This window comes from Capsicum annuum, chromosome 1, assembly GCF_002878395.1.
Source record: "Capsicum annuum cultivar UCD-10X-F1 chromosome 1, UCD10Xv1.1, whole genome shotgun sequence".
In the NCBI taxonomy this organism is placed as follows: domain Eukaryota; kingdom Viridiplantae; phylum Streptophyta; class Magnoliopsida; order Solanales; family Solanaceae; genus Capsicum; species Capsicum annuum.
The window spans coordinates 39,850,035-39,858,043 of record NC_061111.1 but is presented as its reverse complement, the minus strand read 5'-3'; the positions used below and the strand labels follow the sequence as shown (position 1 = coordinate 39,858,043).

The following is an 8,009-nucleotide window of genomic DNA, read 5'->3' as shown; positions in this document are numbered from 1 at the left end:
AGAGGGTCCTCAGGGTTTTTTAGATGAGATAGAAAAGATTTTCCATGTTATGCATGCCACGAATGTGGAAGGGGTGGAGTTTATGGCCTACCAGCAAAAAGATGTGGCATACTAATGATACGAGGAATGGAATCATGCAAGGGGTGACACTGATGAGTCATCACTATGGAAGGATTTCACTAGTGCATTTCTGGACCGCTTGTTTTCTGAGGAGTTGAAGGAAGTGAAGTGGAGGAGTTTGTTAATCTGAAGAAAAGAAAGATGTCGGTCAAGGAGTATGCCTTGAAGTTTCACCAGTTGTCTCGGTATGCTCCAGAGATGGTGTTTGATATGAGGGCTCAGATGAGAAAGTTTGCATTAGGACTATCTCATGAGTTGATCCTTAAAAGTAAGACTGCCTTGCTGATCAAGGACATGGATATCTCTAGGTTGGTTATCTATATACAACAGGTAGAGGATGAAAATAAGAAGCAAGCTAAAATAGGAAAGAGTCAGGGAAAGAAGTTTAGGTTATCTTAATAGAATCACTAGGATATAGGTAAGTGGCCTAAGAAGAAGTTGGGCAACTCTGAGTCTTATTCGATGGCTAGTGATCCCTACCCAAATCCATTAGGTGATAGGTGTTTCTATGATGGTGATAACTATAGGGCATAAGGTGCCTAATCTCAAGCTAGTGGGGCTTAGTCGGCTCCATCGTGTCCTTCCTACAGGTTCTATGGTCGTCTATGTAGGGGTTTATGTGATGAGGGAAGGGACAGGTGCTTCAGCTATGGTCAGCTAGACCTTATGCTTAGAAATTGTCCTATTGATAAGGTTTTCTCTGGGGCAAACAAGATTCCAATTTCTTTATCTTCAGCTCCAGTACCAAAGAGTGTACCATCTAGTTCCAGCATTGGTTGGAACCGTGTTTATGCACTCACTAATTGGCAGGAGTCCGAGGCAACTCCTGACATTGTGATTGGTATGCTGCAACTCTTTTCTCGTGGTGTATATTGTGTACTTGATCTAGGGTCCACTCTCTCTTATGTGAACCCCTTTGTGGATGTGCATTTGGGTTATGGTCCCGAATGATTTTTTTGACCCTTTTTCTATTTCTACCCTGGTAGGTGACTCTGTGATTGCTAAAAGGTTCTATAGGGGTTGTGTGGTATCTATTGGTTGTAAGGAAACGTTGGTGGATTTATATGAATTAGATATGGTTGATTTCAATGTTATTTTTGGGATGGATTGGTTGCACTCGTGCTATGCGTCCTTAGATTATCAAATTGTAGGGTTGTCTTTAAATTTCCTAACAAGCTGGTTATAGAGTGGGAGGGTGGTTCCCTAGCTCCTAAGGGGAAGTTTATATTATATCTTAGATTTAAGAGATTAATCTCCAAAGGGTGTCTCTATTATTTAGTTTGGGTTAAAAATTCTAACTCAGAGGGTCCTTCTTTGCATTGGGTTCCAGTGGTGAATGAATTTTCTAAGGTATTCCCTGATGACCTTCCTGGTGTTCCTCCAGATAGTGAAATTGAGTTTGGGATTGATCTTGTTCTGGACACTCTTCCAATTTCTATTCCCCCTTATAGAATGGCTCCGACTGAGTTGAAGGAGCTCAAGAAGCAACTTAAGGATCTTTTGGATAAGGATTTCATCCATCCCATTGTGTCTCCATGGGGTGCACCGGTGTTGTTCATACGTAAGAAGGATGATTCTCTTCGAATGTGTATTGACTACCGACAGTTGAATTAGGTGACGGTAAAGAACAAGTATCCTCTTCCAAGGATAGATGACTTATTTGATCAATTGCAGGGTGCCAAATTATTTTCTAAGATTAATCTTCATTTTGGGAATCATCAACTTAAGATTGGGGAGGTGGATATCCCTAATACAGCTTTTCATACTCGCTATGGGCACTTTGAGTTCTTGGTGATGTTGTTTGGTTTGACCAATGCCCTGACGACATTCATGGATTTGATGAATAGGGTTTTTCATCAGTTTCTAGATCTATTTGTCATTGTCTTAATAAATTATATTCTGGTGTATTCTAAGAGTGAGGTGGATCATGCCGGTCATCTCCGTGTTATGTTGCATCCCTTAGAGTAGAAACAGTTATATGCTAAATTATCTAAATGTGAGTTTTGGTTGAACACTGTTACTTTTATGGGTCATATTATTTCTAGCGACGGGGTCATGGTAGATCCACAGAAGGTTGCTATGGTTAAGAAGTGGCCTAAACCCACGACTCCAATCGATATTTAGAGCTTCTTGGGTTTAGAGGGTTACTACAGGAGGTTTGTGGAAAGTTTTTCTTTTATTGTTGTCCCATTGACTAAGTTGACTCAGAAGAAGGTAAAGTTTTTGTAGTCTGATTCTTGTGAGGGTAGTTTTGAGAAGCTGAAGGATAAGCTAACTTTGAATCTGATTTTGACTTTGCTTGAAGGCACTAATGAGTTTGTAGTTTACTGTGATGCATCCTGTGTGGGACTTGATTGTTCTCTGTTGCAGCATAGTAAGGTGATAAGCTATGTTTCTAGGCAGTTGAAGGAGCATGAGAGGAATTATCCAACTCATGATTTAGAATTGTCAGCTGTGGTATTTGCACTGAAAATCTGGCATCACTATTTGTATAGGGTGCATGTGGATATCTTTTCTGATCATAAAAGCCTACAGTATGTGTTCACTCAGAAAGAGCTTAACCTCAGTCAAGGATATGGCTTGAGCTTCTCAATGACTATGACATGAGTCTTCACTACTATCCAGTAAAGCTAATGTAGGTGTTGATGCTCTTAGTGAGTTATCAATAGGGAGTGTTTCTTATACGGATAAGGATAAGTAGGAGTTGGTGAAGGATATTCACCATTTGTCTAGCCTTGTAGTTCACCTCTTGGACTCTGAGGATGGTGGTGTGTTTATTCAGAAGGTGGCACAGTCGTCTCTTAGTGCTAAAATTAAGGAGAAACAGATGTTAGATCCTATCTTGGTAAGGATCAATGGTGATGTTGGTGGGCAGAAGGTGATGGTATTTGAGATTAGTGGTGATGGTACCTTATGTTACCAAGAGAGGTTATCTGTTCCTGACATCGATCGTTTAAGAGAAAGGATCTTGGCAGAAGCGTATGAATCACACTATGTTGTTCATCCTGGTTCGGCGAAGATGTATCATGACCTTAAGAAGATGTATTGGTGGAATGGTATAAAGGGGGATGTGGCCGATTTTGTGGCCAAGTGTATGATGTGTCAACAAGTGAAAGTTGAGGACATGAGGCTCAGGGGATTGTATCAAGAGATTGAATCACCTGAATAGAATAGGAAGGGATCAACATGGATTTCATTATCAATCTTTCTCAATCTCAAAATCAGTTTGATTTAGTTTGGTTTATTACGGATAGGATGACAGAGTCGACTCACTTTTTACCAGTGAGGACTACTTTTTTATTGAGGATTATGCGAGGTTGTATCTTCATGAGATTATGAAGCTGCATGGGTTTCCTATCTCTATCATCTCTAATCATGGCACACAGTTTACACCCTACTTTTGGCAGTCATTTAGAAAGGGTTGGGGAATAAGGTGAGTCTTAGTACTGCTTTTCACCCATAGTCGGATGGACGAGCAAAAAAGACTATCCAAACATTAGAAGACATGCTTCGTGCGTGTGTGATTGACTATGATGGTAGTTGTGTTGAGCATTTTCCTCTTGTAGAGTTTTCCTATAATAATAGCTACCACTCTAGCATTGGATGACTCCATTCGAAGCCTTGTAAGGTAGGAGATTTATATCTCCTATTAGGTGGTGTTAAGTTGGTGAGGCAAGGATGTTTTGGACGAATTAGGTTCACTAAGACATGGAAAAGGTAAAGGTGATTTGGGATAGGCTTAAGGCTGACCAAAGTCGCCAAAAGTCCTATATGAATGTAAGGCGAAGAGAGTTAGAGTTTGAAGTTGTGGATAGGGTGTTCTTAAAGGTATCTCTCATGAAGGGAGTGATGTAATTTGGTAAGAAAGGGAAGCTCAGTCCTCGATATATGGGTCCTTATTTGTTTCTTCAATGGGTTGGTAAGGTTGCATATGAGTTGGAGTTGCCTTCTAGTTTGAGCTCCATTCATCCGGTGTTCCATGTTTCTATGTTGACAAAGTGTATGGGTGATCCGTCTCAAATCATGCCTATTAGAGATGGTATCTCAGATTCCTTATCTTATAAAAGGTCCTGGTTGAGATCTTTGATCGGCAGGTTCGTTGGTTTTGGACCAAGGATATAGATTCAACTAAGGTTTTATGGAGGAACTACAAGGTTGAAGAAGCTACTTTGGAAATGGAAGAGGACATGAAGTCCAAGTATGTATTCCTATTTTCTGATTCAAAAACTCGTGCGGAAGGTATGTGTTCTTCATTATACTTTTGTTTTTAAACTTTGTTAAATGAAAGATTGACTTCTTTGCATCTTTGTTTTCTAACTTAGTTAAAGGTCAAAATAGGGGTGTGTAGGTTTAAATCGTGCTTGTACTTCCTCGTCCATCATTCGAGAATGAATGATCCAAGTGGGGGAGAATTGAAATACCCTGGGTTATGGTCCTTGGGAAATTTCCTGGGTTTTGAGTCATCTACTGAACATATAATTCACTATACGAGCCGTATGGTGAGGGTATGGGTCAAGTGACCCATCTCGTATGTTTTCAAGTGTTTGGTGGGTGAGTTTCTGGTGTGATTACAGTTTGGTGGGTATGGGTCTTATGGTTGGTGACGGGTTGGTTGGTTGATCCTTTACTTAATCTGAAATTTGGTAACTTAACTTGGATCTAAGTATAAGTGGCTCACCAGGAGTGCGAGGATAGGGTATGAGTGGTATAGTCTAACTCGTATGTTGGACTGTGTTCAACCCCTTTTGATTCTGTTATGGCTACGGGTTAAGGGTACTTGTCATATGCTTGGGTACAAGTGGGCCTTGGAAGTCGTATGTTGGATAGTGTTGGGGTTTAACATTTTATCTAGGATACGAGTGGTGGGTACCACTCGTATGATAGGGTACAGTTTGGGTGGTGGAGTGGTATCCTCCAGCAGGAATTTTTATAGTTTAAGTTGAGTGTATTCTGGATATTTCCCCTCTTATCCCATTATGACCCAACAAACTAAAACCCTATTGGGACTTCATTTACCCTATTATTCCAATCTTAAACACTCAAAAAATCTCTCAAGCTCTTGGGTTAAGCAAAGTCTAGGGTTTGAAGGTGGTTAATTAAGGATCTAAAGGGTAATTTCTCTCTGTCTTCGTCGTAATCTAAGGCATGTTACTCCTCCCTCATTGTTAGTTCAATTAAAGGCATGTTTTATGGATGGTTTTCATGGCAAAAAGTGTGATATAGTTTTGCTTTATGAATTGTATATTGGGGTTTTTGGTTATTAATGGTTGATTATGTTTTACCATGTTCTTACTTATGGTTTTCATATTATAATGGTGGTTTTGAACATATGGTTGCATGGGAAAGGTCAATTGGTACTTGGTTTAGTTTTAGAAATTATATGCCCTCAACATGTTTGATGAAATGCCTATGAAAATGCTTTAATTACACAGTTGGATTGTCATTGAAAATTTTGCATGGTATAATATGATAATGGAACCTAAATTAGTTAAATAGTTTTAATGGATAAATGACAAGGACTTGGTAACCATGGCTTTGATTTAAAAACCTTGTGGGGTACACAGGAATCCCCCAAGTGAATATAATAATGGAACCTACGGGGTACATGGGAATCCCCTAGGTGATTTGCTAAGGACATTGCTTGCAAGCTATAGTTGGTATGACGATACCACTTTTTATAGCCTTGGTTAATAATATATGGAATTGGTGGTTTGGTTGTGTGCTAATGGTTTTAATTGGGTAATAATAGCAGGTTGTGATAGCTAACCGTGAAGGTGTGAGTCCAATAGATGAATATTGAAAACTAATGTTTTCCGACATGAGGATTGGTCATGGAGACCATACACTTGTGGGGTACATGGGAATCCCCTAAGTCATACTTATATATATATATATATATATATATATATATATATGAAGCATGGAGGGTGAAGGGTACACGAGTATCCCCTATCCTTGTGATATCTCTGGTACATGCGGATACATGCACGGGGGCCCATTCAAGGGGTAAAACTGGACCAATACAACCCGTGGGTGGTTCTAGGATGATTAAGCTACACAAACCCGGTTCTCTTACCAAAATGTATTATATATTTATATGTATGGATGTGAATGCATATGGTTATTTACTTTGGTTTAAATATTGGCATTATTTTATCCTTATCTTGAGTGCATGCTAGCGTTCATCTACTAACCCATCTCCGAGCGTTGTATCCCCGCGCGATGCAGGAACCTTCCATATTTATCCTCCTACTCAGTGATCAAATTCAGGAACAACTTAGAGTTGGATTGAAGTGGTGAGCTTCTAGACTCTGGAAGGCTCCATTTATGTTATGGTCTTGTCATCATACTTTGGTTATTTCTTAAAATTTGATTTTGGCTATGGTCGGGGGCATTTCCCAACCGAATACTATTTTACTTTTGGATAGAGGCTCTGCGAGACTACTATAGGTTGGAATGGGCGGTGTTGGCATTGGTGTCAGCCTTGGCATTGGTATTGGTATTATGGCTAATATCGGTTGACTGTATTTGATTTCTCCATTTTGTGATATTATATATATAATTGGAATTCATTCGACTTAAGGTGTAGTGCGGTTATGGTTGGATACTAGGGGTGGTCTCCTATCCCGGTTAGGCTTGAGGCACCCAACACGACTAGGCCCTAGTTCAGGTCGTGTCACTTTTAAATTCTCAAAACTTAAACTCACTGGGGTTATGGATCACACTTGCTTAACTTTAATAGTAACACGTAAGTTGGATTCCTTGATAATAACTAAGATATTCAGCTCGAAAGGGCCAATTTATTTCTTGCACGACCACGTTCACTTTTGTGTTTGTTTGGATGTAATAAGTTTTTGTCTCAATTGTTGGAGACTTCAAAATTTTCAACTTACTGATCTTTAGTTTTGCTATTTTTTTATAAGTGTTGAAAACTTGGTCTTAGCTATTGGCCTTGCAAGTACAGGTTTGAATTTCAAGTAAGTTGGCAAGGAAAAGGGATTTGGTTGAACTATATCCCGAACCTAAGCGATGCTTGCATCAGTTGAGGGGAGAAACAACATTTTTCTATCCCATCCCCATAAGTTCAATAGGGAGAAGCTATTCCTAGAAGAATACTAGCCCATAGGACAATGTGTGAAGTGGTAATTCCACTCTCAACTAATATTACCTCTATCATTCGTAGATCGGAACCTACGGTAGGTTTGATCTTAAGCAAAACATGGTGAAATTATTGCACAATAGTGGGCAATTCAAAGGCCTATCATATGAGGATCTAGAGGTTCATCTATGAAACTCTTGGAGATCAGTGACACTTTCATTCCCGCTGGAGTTTCCATAGATTATGTGAAGCCTAATCTTTTCCCCTTCTCACCGTTGGGAGAAACAAAGAAATGGTTGAAGGCATAACCTTCAAACTCTATCACAACTTAAGATGATTTGCAAAAGAAGTTCCTCATTTGATTCTTTCCCTTTGACAAAGCTGCAAGGTTGAGGAGTGAGATCGCGAGCTTTAAACAAAAGCCAGATGATGATATTTATCATGCTTGAGAGAGATTAAAGTCTTTTCTCAGAGATTGTCCACATCACCAATAAGCCAATGAGGTATTAGCTCATACTTTTATTGAAGGTCTTAACCATAACACAAAATTTTTTCTGGATTCTGCTGCAGGTGGTCAGGTTTTGGAGAAAACTTATGATGAGTTGTACACTCTTCTAAATCAAATTGCATAAGGTAATCTCGAAGGCAGGGTGATGTACCTAAAAGTATTGTAAAATAATTTTGTGGGTACGATCGAAGTGGATAGTATTATAGCATTAGCTACTCAGTTGACATCCTTTTAGAACCAAATGATGATGCAGTTCAGTAAGTTGAGTGTGAATAAACCTCA

At 39.4% G+C, this 8,009-nt stretch overlaps 1 non-coding gene across 1 annotated transcript; it reads right to left on the bottom strand.

Moving 5' to 3' along the window:
* Nucleotides 1-7,605: 7,605 nt before the first annotated feature.
* Nucleotides 7,606-7,712, bottom strand: LOC124891839. Its single transcript, XR_007049904.1, has one exon. It is a non-coding gene; the product is annotated as a small nucleolar RNA R71 (small nucleolar RNA).
* Nucleotides 7,713-8,009: the final 297 nt, after the last annotated feature.